Source organism: Solanum stenotomum, chromosome 11 (genome assembly GCF_019186545.1).
Source record: "Solanum stenotomum isolate F172 chromosome 11, ASM1918654v1, whole genome shotgun sequence".
In the NCBI taxonomy this organism is placed as follows: domain Eukaryota; kingdom Viridiplantae; phylum Streptophyta; class Magnoliopsida; order Solanales; family Solanaceae; genus Solanum; species Solanum stenotomum.
The window spans coordinates 54,942,732-54,959,489 of record NC_064292.1 but is presented as its reverse complement, the minus strand read 5'-3'; the positions used below and the strand labels follow the sequence as shown (position 1 = coordinate 54,959,489).

At 30.6% G+C, this 16,758-nt stretch overlaps 1 protein-coding gene across 1 annotated transcript in view; it reads left to right on the top strand.

Moving 5' to 3' along the window:
• The window catches only part of LOC125843865 (TMV resistance protein N-like), a 367,653-nt gene that overhangs the window by 177,758 nt on the left and 173,137 nt on the right, over positions 1 to 16,758 (top strand). The gene's annotated exons all lie outside the window — the stretch shown is intronic.

The window sequence follows — 16,758 nt, the reverse complement described above, 5'->3', positions numbered from 1 at the left end:
GAGAGGTTTTACATCGAGGGTAAAACACTTCCTAACAAGGACTAGTCAATAATCAAGGCATAAGCCCAAAATATTTAATTAAGAATGAAGAAATAATTATGACTCTATCATAATCATTATTATTATTCGATCTCCCATTTAATAATTGTAATTAACTAATAATTCTTTTTATTTATGGTTATGGACTTACGGTAAGAAAAATTGGACCATATCCCTGCTTTTGATTTGGAAAAAATTGTAATTAACTATTTTCTTTGTTCCAATTTATACGATTCACTTTCTATTTTAGTCGGTTCCAAAAAGAATAACGGATAAAAAAACAAATGATATACACTCTTATAAATAGTTGCTCGATCATTTGAGCTACATTGGTTCCAAGAGAGGTGTCACATTACTTTTATTAAAACAAGAGTTATATAAATATCTGTAGGTTCAAGAAGATTGGATTAATGTATAGCCAACTTCTTTTCGAATCTATTTCACAAGCCAAGAATCTGGTTGTTTTGTAAAAAAATTTGTCACCTCCAGATGGAAATAGAAAATACTCATTTTATTTCAATTTGATTGTTTTATTTTTTTATTTTTCAGTCCGATTAGAAAAGAACGTATATCTTTTCTTTTATTTAAGGGAAAATAACGAGGGCAACTTGAGAGTATTTGAAAGCTTTCAAGAGTTCTTCTAGGATCGTATCGCCATGCTTTAACCTTTTATCAATTTAAAAGGTGATTGTTCTCCTCCTTGTCAAAAGTTTGTATAAGTAACTAGTAATTGTTTTATGAGTATCTTCACCTGCCAGTAGTCAACTAGTACATTTACATTGAATATTAGTCGTCCATTGTAAGTAGTAGGAAATTTCTTCACGCCTTCCACACATTTATATTTGATTGTGACATGGATTAAAGTGCTGACAAGTGCATGAATTTGACGAATTCCAACAAAAAAGTTTCGATACAATATTCTTTTTTATAGTGTTTTGAATATCTAAATTTTTATTTTCAAATATCAAATTAATTTAATTTAATTTTTAAAATTAGTTAATTCAAATATCAAATTAATATAATTTAATTTAATTGTTAAAATTAGTCAAATTAACTCTTGAAAAACACAACGTGACAATTAAAAAGAAATAAAGGGAGTATGGGGGGGGGGGGGGTTGTGAGGGGAGGGCTCCACTTAGGAGGAAGGTGTGAGAGCCACGCACCTTACAAGGCCTGGCCTCACACGTGCCTTCCTTTTTACATGTTAACCGCGTTAAAAATTTTAGGTGTGGGGATCATGTACCTTTACCCTTTTGCTCTTTAATTTTTTTGTTGTCCTTTTGGAATTTTGGCAAAAAAAAAAAAAAACTTGTCCTTTAGGCTTTGGACTACAAAATGGACAGCTAAAAGTACAAGCGGATGAAGCTTCAAAGAAAAAGAGTATCTCAAATGAGAAGAAACAAAATTTTAGGAGAAGCTAAATGAAATTATTGTAATGGGTGGAGCCACTTTAGGTGAAGGGTAGTTTGGTGCACACACATCACTAGAAAATTATGTGGTATATCTAAATTAAATATTATTCTGTTATTATAAATGTATATTTAATTTTTTACACTCTTAATATAACTAAAAAAATATTTACATCGAGGACAGTTCTGTGAATTACTCGCAGAAGAAGAAGATGCCATAGATTCAATTAAGTGTTTGAAAAGAAAAAGTAAAGTGTATGGATCGGATGAGATCAATTGATGAACAAATTAGTTATATAGAGGAAAGAAGAAATAAACATTAATTCCAGTCAACTAATAATATTAATAGGAAATTTCTTTATGTCTCGCATTAATTATTCTGACAAGTTTTAGCCATACATATTATTTTTCTAATAATTTGAATTTCTATTGCTTCTCGATAGATCATTTATGGTTATGGACCCACTATTCATCTGCACAAAGAAAAATTGAATCATATTACTATTACGACCAAACAATACAAATCCCACTAGCTTAGAGTCTAATTACGTATTTTTATTTTAGTTTTTGAAATTATCTTTCGTACCATATTTTTACTTCGTCAGATACAATCATCTGGGCACTCAGATACATGTATATCAAGCAGAGGCGTATCCAGGATCTCGGCTAGATGGGTGCACGATCACGAAAAAATGTATCTCTAATATAAATTTGATCGATTTGACTCTTAGTTTGTAATATGAATCATTAAAGTTTAAAAATTATAGATTCAAAATATATAATACTACTAGTTTAAAATTTTAATATACACATTTGATTTAATTATATAAAAAATTTACAATGCTAAATTTTTTAGGAATTTTCAATGTAATACACTTGAAATTTTTGAAAGAAAAAAGGAAAAAAACAAAAGAAAAATTAGTTGAAACGACAAAAGTGTAACTGATAACCACTTGAAAAAGTGTTACTCAAAGAAACAAGATAGATATAAGATTTAAATTTCTATCTCTCACTTAGAGAAGTGCACCCAATCATCATCGCATTTTTATATGATACTTTGAACATGGGTTCACACATCTATATTTAAATATTTTTTAAAAATATAACACTACTATATATGATTTAGAGAGGGGAGTATGGGTTCACGTGAACCCACGGCACCCTCTCTAGATACGCCTCTGATCTCAAGTATATGCACGTCAAATTTGGTGTAATCTGTTTCAAATACATTATATATTCAAGTGTGACACATATGTATCTAAAAGGTGATTATTTTCAAAGTTCATACAAAAAAATTGTAATTGTTTTACGAGTATTTTCACCTCCCAGTAGTCAACTAGTACATTTACATTGAATATTACTCACCCATAGTAGTAGGAAATTTCTTCACGCCTTCCACACATTTATATTTGATTGTGACATGGATTAAAGTGCTAACAATTGTGCATGAAGTTGACGAATTCAACAAAAATTAGGAAAAGGTCACCCAACTTGCAAAAAAGGATAATAAAAAATGAAAAGGGCCAAAGGGGCTAAGGCGCAGGATCCCTACACCTTACCCCAAAAATATAAGAAGGAGCCACGCCTGGTATGGCACATGTGCATGGAGTTGACGAATTCCAACAAAAATTGGGAAAAAGTCACCCAACTCCAGCCAATGCCTCAATAATAAATGGAGTTAAATACATTTGGGGTGTGTTTAGTAGAGAATATACACATATATACAACCCCAAGCCTTTTGTTATGGTACACATTTCAATACAACATGTCGACAAAAGTGCATAATTCTTTGAAAAATTACGTTGTATTTATATGTCAAATTCTACATTTAAAAAATATATATTTAAAGTTGGACACTCTTGATAAAAGTTATGCCTTTGGCGCAGTGGTAATTGGCGTCCAATTGAATGATGGAGTTTCGGGTTTGAACCCAAATAGCACAATATTTTATTTTATTTTATTTTGACTGCCACACACTATTATTTTTGGACATCCTTAATAAAATTTCCGGCTCCGCCATTAGGTGTGAGAGCCATACGCATGGCTTTCTTTTTACATTGTTAACCGCGTTAAAAAAATTGGGTTATGGTGTGGGGATCATGTGCCTTTATCCCTTTGCTCTTTAATTTTTTTTATTGTCCTTTTTGGAATTTTGGCAAAAAAAAAATTAAAAAAATTGCCCTTTATGCTCTGGACTACAAAATGGACAACTAAAAGTACAAGTGGCTGAAGCTTCAAAGAAAAAAGAATATCCCAAATGAGAAGAAACAAAATTTTAGGAGAAGTTAAATGGAATTACTGTAATGGGCGGAGCCACTTTAGGTGAAGGGTGGTTTAGTGCACACATATCGCTAGAAAATTATGTCTTATCCTCTTTGGAAGAGTTGCACCTCTGTGGAAATAATTTTGAGCATTTGCCTCAAAGCATATCCGAACTTGGTGCTCTTCGATGGTTGGAATTATCAGATTGCAAGAGACTTACACAGCTGCCAGAATTTCCACAGCAATTAGACATAATAGATGCAGATTGGAGCAATGATTTGATCTGTAATTCGTTGTTTCAGAATATCTCATCATTGCAGCATGACATCTCTGTTTCAGATTCCTTGTCACTAAGAGTGTTTAGGAGTTTGGCGGAGTATATCCCAAGTTGGTTCCACCATCAGGGAATGGGCACAAGTATATCAGTCAATCTGCCTAAGAATTGGTATGTAAGTGATAACTTCTTGGGATTTGCTGTATGTTACTCTGGCTATTTAAATGATTGCATCACAGCTCATTTGATCCCCTTATGTGATGATGGGATGTCGTCGATGACCCAGAAATTTGCCTTATCCAGCCATAAACAATATAGTTCTCATACTATTGAATTTTTGTTGATACCTCTTGGTGGCTTATGGGATGCATCTAATGCAAATGAAAAAACACCAAATGACTATGGACGCATTAAGTTAGATGTTTTTGGAGAAGAGAAGGAATTTGGAGTTCGTTTGTTGTATAAAGCTGAATCTGAGTTAGATTTTATTGATGATATAGATGATGATTTTGGAGAAACAGATGATTCCGGAGAAAAGGTGAAATTTGGAGTTCGTTTGTTGTATAAAGATGAATCAGAGCTTTGCATTAGGATAAGGAAGAGCAGATATGAAGAAGAGGCCAGTTGCTCTAAGAAACACTTTAAGCTGAGTAGAGTTCTGGGTTTCGCTCACTGCTGGAGGAAGAAGAAGAACGCACAGGGTCGGGTCAAGCTGTAAATTTGGTGTGCTGCGCGTGAAATGGGCTGGGAACTCGGGTTGACTGGAAAAGGGTCATATTTACCCTTGTACTCTCAGAAAAGGGTTATATTTGTCCTTCGTTATACTTTTTTGATATATTTATCCCTGCCATCCAATTTTAGGCACATATTTGCCCTTGAACCGTTAAGTGTCATGTCTATCATCCTACATGACGCCTATGTGGCACATCTACATGGATATATATTTATTCCACCAAAATATTCCTCCTAATTTAATTATTAAATTCATCCATTACATAAAACTCATTTCCTAATATTACTTCATTTTCAATTTTTCCAGAGAAAATCATTTAACAGATAAACAAAGTTGCTCATTCATATGTTCAAGCAACAGAGAAGCTTTGAGTTTGAGCACACAGCTACAGAGATCCTTTTTTGCTCTTCTCATCTCAAAACAGTAGGGACTATTGGAAAACAGTAAGAATCATAGCCACAATAAATCAAAAACCATCAAAAAAACTATATGACCAAAAAATAATTAAAAAAATGAAGAAGTATCAAATATTTTTTATGTTGAACTTTTTTAACTTAACAATGTTCAAGAGATCGTGTTTTTCTCTGGAAAAGTGACAATGAAATAATATTAGGAGTTGGGTTTTAGATAATGGATAGATTTAAGCCCTTGATTTAATAATTAAATTAGGAAGAAATTTTTGGTGGAATAAATATATATCCATGTAGATATGCCACATAGGCACCATGTAAGATGATAAAAGTAGGAGACATGACATTTAATGGTTCAAGGGCAAATATGTGCCTAAAGTTGGTTGGTAGGGGCAAATATATCAAAAAAGTATGACGAAGGTAAATATAAACCTTTTCTGAGAGTACAGGGGTAAATATGATCCTTTTCCGTATAATAAACGCTTAACTTTTATTCATTGATATATCGGGCACATAATTTAGGGTAAAAATGTATCCATATTGGGTGTTTATACTCAAATTTACCACATAATTATTTAAGTGATATGTATTTTTATCTTATTTTTTAATTAATTAAAGTTTAAATGATTTATTAATTGGGTATAAATACATCGTGCAGGTAAATATTTACCATAATTTAGCTAAACTTAATTAACAATTTGATATTTCTTATTCCTATTAAAATAATTCCATTGGCATTATAGATATTATATATTGCATTTTGCTCTACTCACTGAAGGATAGTCATACGCATACATAAAGAAAGTCGATATGTGCTGCGACAAAACTATACTTGTTAATTTAGAAGCAAAAATTTAACCGTACTCGATGTTTATACTGATTCAATGAATATATGATGACTAGGTACAGTTAAGAGTTAAGTTTTGAGAATTCTTTCGAACATTCTAAGAAAGTCGCTTTGAGTCCTTTTGAGGAGTCTTCTATAACTTCTAGTAACTTGTTTTAAGACTCGAGCAAGTGAGTATGAGGATGAAAAAAATGTATTCATGAGTCTACCTTGTCATCATGAGATAGAATTCATAATTCACATTTAAGAGAAAGTTAAGAGCAGAGTTCAAGAAAAGCTTATGAGTTCAATTCGGAATCCTTCGAGATCAACTATCAATTTGAACTAAATTCTGAGAAAGTAAGTATGAGAATGAGAAGAGTTGTATTCACGAGTTCCAAATTATTAAGTAGACCTCGAGTCGAGTCGTTCATGCTCATAACTTCCGCGTGAACTCGATCAGTTGAGTACCTTTGCGAGGAGTAGTATCTTCAAGTTCTAAGTCTTGAGTAATAAGTTTCTAATACTTTGAGATTATATTTCTAATCATTGGACTATTACATGTTACCCACGAAGTCTTTGGGTTGAGTCGTTCATGCTCATAACTTCCGCATGAACTTCATCAGTTGAGTATCTTGAGATGAGGAGTATCTTTGAGTCCTTGAGTTGAGTAGTTCATGCTCATAATTCCGCATGAACCCTCTGAGTTGATCATTCTTGAAATGAGTCGTATCATTGAAGTTCTTGAGTTCCAAGTATTGAGTTTTATCTATGGTTATTGAAAACCTTGCATTGAGTCATTCATGTCCCTAATTCAGCATGAACCATATTTTAAAAAGTCTTTTACAAATGTTTTAACTTTGTTTTAACACTTAAGCTTTGAAGTTAAGTAAAGAGTAAGAGTAAAGTCTTTTATAAACGTTTTAACTTTGTTTTAAGACTCAAGTTTTCAAGTTAAGCAAAGAGTAAAGAGTTGAGTTCATTTCTCAAAAGCTTTTAGGGAACTAAGTATTCCCAAAGAAGTTTATAAATGTTTTCACATTTGAGCAAGAAAGGAACTATGATTTCCAAAAGAGCCTTTGGGCTAGTTTTCAGTAAAGGGAACATTGATTCCAAGAGAGCCTTTGGGCTAAGCTTTGAGCAATTATCTCAAAACTAAAGAAAGAGGTGTTTAAAATAGGCATGAGCTAAAGTATATTTTGGGAGTAGTATTGAGCACCGAATTGGAGACGCGAGTTCATATTAACTCAAATCTCCATAAGAACCATGTAGCCAACATGGGATTTAACGGGTCATACTTTTTAGATGATCACGTAAGTTAAGCTAGTGGATCCACTAAGTTAAGTAAGGTCCTATACCGATGGCAAGGTATAGGATGGTCCTTGGCAGCGTGAGGTAAAGTGTTGTATCATTACTATAGCTCTTAAGTGATGGTTGCCGGTTAGAGAAACTCCCACAAAAGTTATTGTATTATATATACATCAGTTTATTGTATTTTTACATACATTTCAGAGTTATGTTGTATGCTTGCATACACACAGAGTTGACAACATGTTTTTAAACAATTTGTTCTTTATATTGCACTTGTTTTAAATTGCTTTATATTGAAATGAGTTCAGTTATGTATTCATGAGTTGAGTATTTCAAGTCGAGTATCATATCTTTGAAGTCGAGTATCATATCTCTGAGTTGAGTATCTTATCCTTGAGTACTTCTGAGTTGAGTAAGTTTGAGTAGTTTTGAGTATCCTTGAGTATTCCTTTGAGTTGAGTGAGTTGAGAAAAGTTAAGTATGTTTCTTTTTTATCAAGATTCAAGCTTATGTTTATGTTTTAGAATTCCCCTTACATGCTCGTACATTCCATGTACTGAGCCATTTGGCCTGCATCTTCTCATGAGACACAAGTATTCAGGATCATCAACAGGAGATTCGTTGATACATCTGGGAGTTCGAGTTAGCTATGGTGAGCTTACTTGCTTTCGGAGGATTTCATTTACCTTTCAGTTATATCAGTTGTTAGGAGGTCGTGGGTCTTGTCCCGATTTCCATTTTTATCGGTTAGAGGCTTCATAGATAGACAATAGAGTTTTAGAAGTCTTTTCATTTATTTTGTTAAATGTTTTGAAGACTAAAGATGCCTTTTTATGGCGAATTGTATATATTTTATTATACAGAGTTTTCTTTTGAGTTAAAGATTTGTAAAGTTGAGTTCATGAACTTTTATTTCAGTTTTAAGCTTTTGCATGCTTAAGTTAGTCTTCCGCTTGTAGTCAGCCAGGATGAGGGTTCGCTTAGGGACCAGCAATGGTTCTTGAGTGCCGGCCATGTCCAGGGTGTAGACTCGGATCGTGATAGTAAATTTGTGATTGAAGCAAAGTTGATTGATCGACTTACCTACATTTGTTCAGGATCACGACTAACCAAAAATGAGTCTGCTCCTAAACGTTCAATTGCCTCGTCTTTTTTACTGATAGATGTACTAATGACAAAAGGAAATTAAAAGTAGCTCAGATTAGGATTTTTTTTATTTGCCCCACAAATATCAATATGTTTGTAGTATCTCTGACAGCAGTCAGAATTCTAGTAATGAATATTCTTGCAGATTTTAATGGAAAAATGGATATTTTCGTAAGTGGCGGAGTCAAAAATTCTAATCAAAATATATGGAGAGAAGTATTGAAAACAATTCTAAATTCGGCGTAAATTATTAGTTTCATTCCTCAACTATTGACAGTCATATAAATATTTATTTACTTAACTAACTGAACTTAAATACACCTCCAATCTTGCAACATGAGTGAAACACACATAAATTCTCGACAAGTTTAATTTAGAGTTGTATTTAACACTTATCTTGACTTTTTATTAAGAGTCACACATTCCTACTATAGTTTGAGACCACTTGCTATGTCATGTGGCAGATAGTAGGCGTATCGAGGGTGTATCTAAGTTTAGTTAGTTAAGTATTTTCAAGACTGTCAATAGTTTGGAAATGAATCTAATAATTTGATCAATTCAACACTTTTTGCATAAAGAGGTACAATTTTTTGTTATCAATATACACAGTAAAAATTTCGGACAATCACAAATAAAAAAACATTAGATTTTAAAAAAGAAATAAAGATAATTAAACTTGCCCAGGTATAATGGGATATTTGTTGATGCCCCATTCATTCTTGATTTGATGAAGATCAGTATGACAAATTCCACAATACATAACTTTGAATTGCACATCTTTTTCACCTGTCTCCCTGCATCCATTTCAAAATCCAAATTAAACCTCAACAACAACAATAACAACGTATTCAGTATAATTTCACGAGTCGAAGAAATTAATAATATTTGTACCTTCTTGAAAAATTGAGAGGAGAAAATACCCCAGAAGTGTCTCTAGCTGCCCATCCAAATGCCTTAATTGGGTGTTCATTTTCATGTGATTTTTCCATATTTTTTGTTTAGCTGATTCTTTATTTTTTTTTTGAGTAATGTATACTATACTATGTAGCATTATATAATATATAAGAAAGAGAAAGCAATATTATTGGAGAGGAAAAAGAAGTGGTTGTCATTTCCTCATTTAAAGTATAACCTTTTTTTTTTTCCGACTCGATTTTTAGAATTTCCATCAAAGCCCTGACTAAATTTGAATTACGCACCATAAGGCCTAGTGGGGGGTTGTTGGAGTAGAAAAGAAGTGGTTGTTACATTTCCTCATTTAAAATAGATCTATTATTTTGAGTGCAAGTAGCCAAAGGACCAAACAGAAAAAAACTCTAGTATATTTGTAAGACTGTTTTTTTTGTCTTACATTATACGCCCACCATTTAAAGAAGAATGATTTTTTTTTTGTTTTAGTCTGATTTTAAAAAAATCGAGCCTTTTTCTTTTTTGGAAATATTTTAATCTCAATTTTTCATTTGATATTTTTAAAGTCACAAAATTAAAGAACGTTTTGGTACATTTGACATAATTTTAATTTATGACCACAAAAATGAAAAAACCTTCTTTATTTTCTTAAACTTCGTGTCAAGTTAAACTAGGTCATTCGTTTATAAACGAAAGAATATATATTATGTGAGGTATAAAATGATTTATTTTTTTTAAAATGAAGAGATTTTACCAAAATAGTGTACTTGTACTATTACTGTAAATATACCCTTTTTGTTCCATATCAGTTGGTTATATTTCGCTTTTTAGTATATAGTATTTTTATATGAAATTGACACCTATAAAATTATAACTTATAATACTTTTAGTATAATTTTAAAAAAAAAATTGCAACTCGCGTAGTAATTTGTTGACTTCACCACATAATTCCAAAAATAATCAGAGATTAATATATATGACATAATAATTTTGAAAACAAAAATATTTTGGCTCTTTAAAATAGTGAGTGAGTCATTTTCCATACAACTATAATTTGGATGGTTGACAAATGACAATAAATGGATCATCGACCCTACCAATTAAAAACAATATCTTTATTAATTATATAATACATATAAAAATTTAAAAAAATATAAAATTAGGTATAATTGATCTGATTAATTCAGATTTTTGTTGTATTAAATTTATTAACAGGAAACACATCCAATAAATTCATTAATTATTTTATTTGATATTCTTATTCTTGATAGGTAATCCCACACGTCATCCGACAGAATCAACTTTGTCAAATATTATAGAATAACAATATTGTTTAAAATAATCATATTAAACAATAAAAAGAACATCAATCACTAGGAGGAGGAGTCTATATTCTCTGGTCTTATTATTTTTTAATAGAGTTGGTGAAAGAGTTGGTGATTTAGGTGGTCTAAAGTCGGAATATATATTATATATATATAATCACAGCCAAAAAAAAAATTAAAAAGCTTTTGAGAATTTGAATTCTTTTTATTAATTATAAATTACTTAAAGAGGTAGAGATGGACGAACAATTGAAATTTACTATAACCGAATAGAGGAGAACAATATAAATAATTGATACGATAAAGTAAAGAGGATGCTAAAACAAATTAAGAATAAGATAATAGGAAAGTAATAAAAACAATACTAATAAGAAAATTAGACAATGCTTGACAATCTTCTATTCTAATTTTCAACTTTTAAATCTTTCTATCTACGGAAAAGGGTCAAAATTGCGCTTGAACTATGCGAAATAGACCACTTATACCCTTCATTACATTTTGGGATAAAAAATGCCCCTACCGTTATCCTACCACAAATACCCTCAAGAGTTAACACTCCAAATTTTTAGTGACATGGCAAACCACGTGGAACTAATCCTCCCACCTAAGCGTTGCCAACTAGGATTCACTAAACTAGACCTTTAGCGGCGACAATAGTCGCCACAAAAATCTGAAATATTGCCACGAAAGGTTGTGAGTGATTTTTAGTGGCGACTAAGAATGCAACAACCATTCACTAGTAAAACCTAATAATTAAATAATATTATCAAAATTTATCTAATAATTAAATAATATTAACTGAGTCTTTCATAAAGTAATATAAGTTAAATTATAGCATAACATCACGAAATATTAACAACACAAAAATTATCATATTATCTCACATCCTATATAAATAAATCAATAAAAGAGAATATAAATATAACTCCATAGTTTCCACACATACAAATGTGGAAATAAAATCAATGAGAAATACCAATTTCTAATATCATGTGAAATTTGATCACATTGGATTATTTTATCAACTTTTATAAAAAAATTTTAAAAAAGAAAAAAATATATTCACCGAATAGATAGAAAAACTTATCTGAATTTTAAAAAAATAACTAACCTAGATTTTTTGCTACCCATTTGGATGTAAGAGAATAAAATTTATGGAGTTTCACTATTCATTTATTTTCTACGATTTGGAAAATTTGAATATTAGCATTTCATATAAGATATGAAGAAAAACAATAATTTTGAATAGAATAGGTCAATTGCTCCATAAAATTTTATAGATGAGAAAATATGGTGGTGTGGGGGGAATGTGATCGTGGGAGGAAATGGGAATGAGAATAGTAGGTGGTTTATAAACCTCTTCTTTGTTTTATATTTTTATTTAATACACATTCAAACAAAAAGTTATCCGTAAATCAAATTTAACACTTTCCTATATTTTCATATTCAATATTTATTTGTTTTTCTTTTCAATTTATTCTTAACATTGTCTTAATATTCAATTTAAATAGTTAACGGTGATTTTAAATAGATGAGATAGTATTGAATTTTTTTTCTTCCATATTAAAAATAGTTAATGCAATTTTCAGGGTTTATGGTTTGTGTTCAAGTGAGAATGTAATGAGAAGTTTTAAAACTACCTATTTAATATAATACCTATATTTAATATAAAAGGACATAATCATATAATTTAGTGCATGTTTAGATTAAATTATTTGAGTCCATTAAAGCAGCCTCTCCTTCTTCACCGCCTCATAACCACCCAAAAAACTGAGCGCATTATTTATTTTTGTTGCTAATTGGAATATATATTGTTCATGACATTCACGTATAATGTAGGCTTCACAATTGTTGTAACCATTTGTTGTATTTTAAAATGGAAATTTGCTGATGCAATTGCAATAAAACTGACATAAGTAGTTTTTTCGATTTGAAATTTTCTATCTGGCTGACAAAACGTGTCTTTCACATTATTGATTGGTGTGCTCAATGATGTTTTAATTTCATATAAATAATATATTAACTTCAATAATAGATATGTAAATTATTATTTTTTTGTGTGCTGACACGTAGGCGCTATCACCTCTACTTATATATATATATAGATAGATATTTATTTCTTTATTTTAAAATTTTAAATTAATTAATTTTGATAATTCATAAACTCTAACTTCTACATTTATAAAATTTATTTTTAAAAAAAATTAGACATATAGCATTTTATTAGGAACAAACATATTTAATTTATTAAAAAAAAAAAGAAATCAATACAACAGTTTTTAAGGTAAGCAAATTTAAAAGAACGGTTTTTAATTTATGTTTTTAAATTTTTTTTTTTTTAAATTGTTATTTATTATTTAATATTTCCACAAATTTTGTGGTGCTGACACGTAAGCGTTTCTTATTCTCCTTTTATATATATATATATATATATATATATATATGATTGTTAAATATTTTTCCCAATACAACCAATATATCTTTAAAGAAAATAATTATACGCCTCCGAGCCATCTTCATTCTTCAATTATATTTCCTATTATTTTGTTTTTGGAACAAGATGACCCATAGTGTTTTTCAAAGTAAAGTTGTCTGCTTTCGGTGACAAAGAAAACCATTAACATAATTTACAATTTCAAAATATACTTTTTTTTCATCCATAAATTAGTTTAAGGAGAGAGTCATCTGATTCACTTTTTCTTTTTGGAAGGAAATTCCTAGTTACTTCTATTTAAGTTGGAAGAAAATCCTAATATAATAATTATAATTAGTTTAAAGAGATCATCTTTAAGCCATTGACATAATTTATGATTAGTTTAAGGAGATCATCTTTCGTTTTCTTTCTATACACATAATTTTTTGTGTTTTTTTTTTCAAACGTACAGTTGAATCCATGGCATAACAAAAAATATACTAAAAAAGCTACACCGTACTCTAGAAATAAATTAAAAATAGGAAACCTATAGAAAATTATACCTCTAAATGTGAGTTTCTCATAAATTTCATTTGTATTAACATCTTCTTCTTTGTATAGTGTTTTTGAAAGTCAAGTCGTCTGCATTCGGTGATGAAGAAAACCATTATTAACATATTTTAGAATTTGAAGCTTACTTTTTCCATCCATAAATTAGTTTAACTAAGGAAAAGACGATCTCTTTCACTTTTTCTTTCTCACTAACTTTCCCACTTCCTTTTATTAAAGTTGGGGTGGGTGTGCTCAACATGGATTCAGTAATTCATTGTGCATACATTTAGAGAGATGGATAAAATTATTTTCTTTTTATAATAGGGGTAGAATAACACTTATGAAACCCGTTTTCCCTGTTTCTACAAAAAAAATCAGTTTCCTTATATTTAAGTAACTTATTTTTAGTAATAACAATATTTTTTAAAAACATTTTTGATTCAAATAAACATAAGAAAATCGAAAGGTTTGGTGAAGCTATTTGTGTCGAAAACTCAATTGCTTCTTGCTTCTTATTAGCAGATGTACTAATGACAGTCACTTTTGTTCCGAATGCCTTAGCGAACTTAACAACCATATGTCCGAGCCCTCCAAGACCAACAACACCAATGTGCATTCCAGGCTTATCGAGTCCAAAATATTTCAAAGGACTATAAGTAGTAATTCCAGCACATAACAGGGGAACTGTAACAACTCAAGTTACCACACAAAGAGGATATATATTATAATCGCGAAAGAACACAAAATACAATTGAGAAATGGGAACGACTAACGTCCTTACAACGAAATTGAGAAAACTTAACTGAAGAGAAAGAAGAGCAGAAAATATAGAACTAGATAGAAGGAGATGGGAAACTTAGACTAAGAAGGGAGATGAGAGGAAACACTCTTTTCTGTAACAATTTGCCTAATCCTTCTTTCCAACTCATTTGCCCTTTTTAACAAAGTGTAAATGGGCCTGGATCCCAAATAATTCTTTGTGAAGGCCTAACCCAATTGCTTTTACTTGGCCCAATATCTATTTGTGTGATATCCTTGTTGGTATCCCTATTGGGCTGGGGCTGATTCATAACAGGAACCGTGACTGTAGTGTTATCATGTCGATTATTTTATTAATATTATTACTTGAGTAAATCTTTTTAATCAAGATTTTTACAAAAACAACTAAATCACCTAATGGTTATTGGTATTTGGACCTAAAATATCATACCAACTTTATTGTTATCCATTCAAACACACATTTGGAACAAAATATTATTTCTCAATCGAAATAGACTAAATTTATAAAAATAATCTAAATAAAATGGTATAAAATGAAACTTTACCTAACAAATTGTGGGCCTTGTTTATTTGAAATTGTAATGTAAGGTTATATCTTAGTAATTTCTTTGTGATCGATCGACAAAGTATGAAGACTAGACTTCAAAACTCCAATGTAATATGTAACTTTACCTAACAAATTATGGACCTTGTTTATTTGAAATTGTAAGATTATTTCCAAGCAATTTCTTTGTAACCGACAAAATATGAAGACTAGACTTTAAAAACTTCAGTGTAATAATATGCACACAATGGACCACTATACAAGTGGATCAAAGGTGCAAAGAAAAAAGAAGGGTAATTTCTTTGTCACCAACAACACAACTTGACTTTATCCGTTCATTGTGATGGAACATACCAATCCATCAACAAGTAGGAAAATTATCTATCTACACAAACATTTTATCATAAATACTACTCCCTCCATTTCAAAAAGAATGATCTCCTTTCCTTTTTATTTTGTTTCAAAAAGAATGACCTCTTTCCTTTTTTGGTAACATTTTAATTTTAGCTTTCCACGTGGCATGTTTAAAGCCACAAGATTGAAGGGTCATTTAGTACATTTGACATAACTTTAATTTAGGACCACAAGATTCAAAAGTCTTCTTTATTTTCTAAAACTTTGTGCCAAGTCAAACCAGGTCACTCTTTGTGAAACGGAGGGAGTAACAGATATATAGGGAGAGAGGCGAGCGAGAAAGTCAACATCTATCTTTTGATACTATATAGAGTGCTACCAAGTTTCGTTTTTGGTTGCAACCCGAATTCCCGGGAGAATGAAATTCAAAAAATTGAGGAACGAAGTAACCTCATCCAATGGCCTCCTTCCTCTCCTTTAGAGTCGAGTCATGTATTCACACATTAGATACATTCTAAAATACGAATATACATAGAGAGGGTGAGAAAGAGAGTCAGTGTATCTAAGGGCGGATTTAAGAAGAGTCTTGGGGTGTCACGTGACACTGCTTCCTCGGAAAAATTACTAACTATGTATACGTGATTAAAAGGGAAAACCATATTAAAGAGGTATATAACACAAAGTGACACTCCTAAAGTACAAATTGTGCGTAGCTCAGTTGGTATGGCTTTAAATTTCTAAAGCTGAAGTTGCTGGTACAAACCTGCTTAACCTCATTTTTTATACAAATTCTGTTTTTTTCCCTTCTTTCTCACTTTAATATTACTCGCCATTTTATATTATTTTCCCTTCTTCTCACGTTCACGTGATTACCAATTCAGAAAATATATGTTATAGTAAATAGTATTGCTTATTTAAGTGAAGATTCGAATAAAACGTTTTTCACAAAATAATATTACAGATTCTTTTGTGAATGTTCAATGTGGATCGCATATATGTCTCTTATTCACGTGAATCTATGAAGATGGTCAATGAAATTTTTTATTAGTTTAATGCAATAATGCATATATTTATTTCAATTTGATGAGGTTCAATCATGTAATTAGTCGCATCTCTGTAATATTACCTTATAGACGATATTTGTTGTGTATTTTTCTTGTCATCTAACCAGATGTGCTTTGTACGTGTATTCCACGTTAAACTGTTTAGATGTCATATGAACATGTGAAGAGAACAACTACATTTTATTTTTTAGAACTAATCTTTGTATATTAATTTTTATTTTATAAGGTATAACATAATAGATGACATTCTTGTTGTTGCCTCTCATATTTGACTTCTCGATTGACTGTATACATAAATCAAAGATAGTTATTTGACTGTATATAGTTAACTAAGAAATGTTTCATTTTTTTTACCGGAATAACTAAAAATTAAAATCAAAGAATATATTCTATCTATGAAATCATAT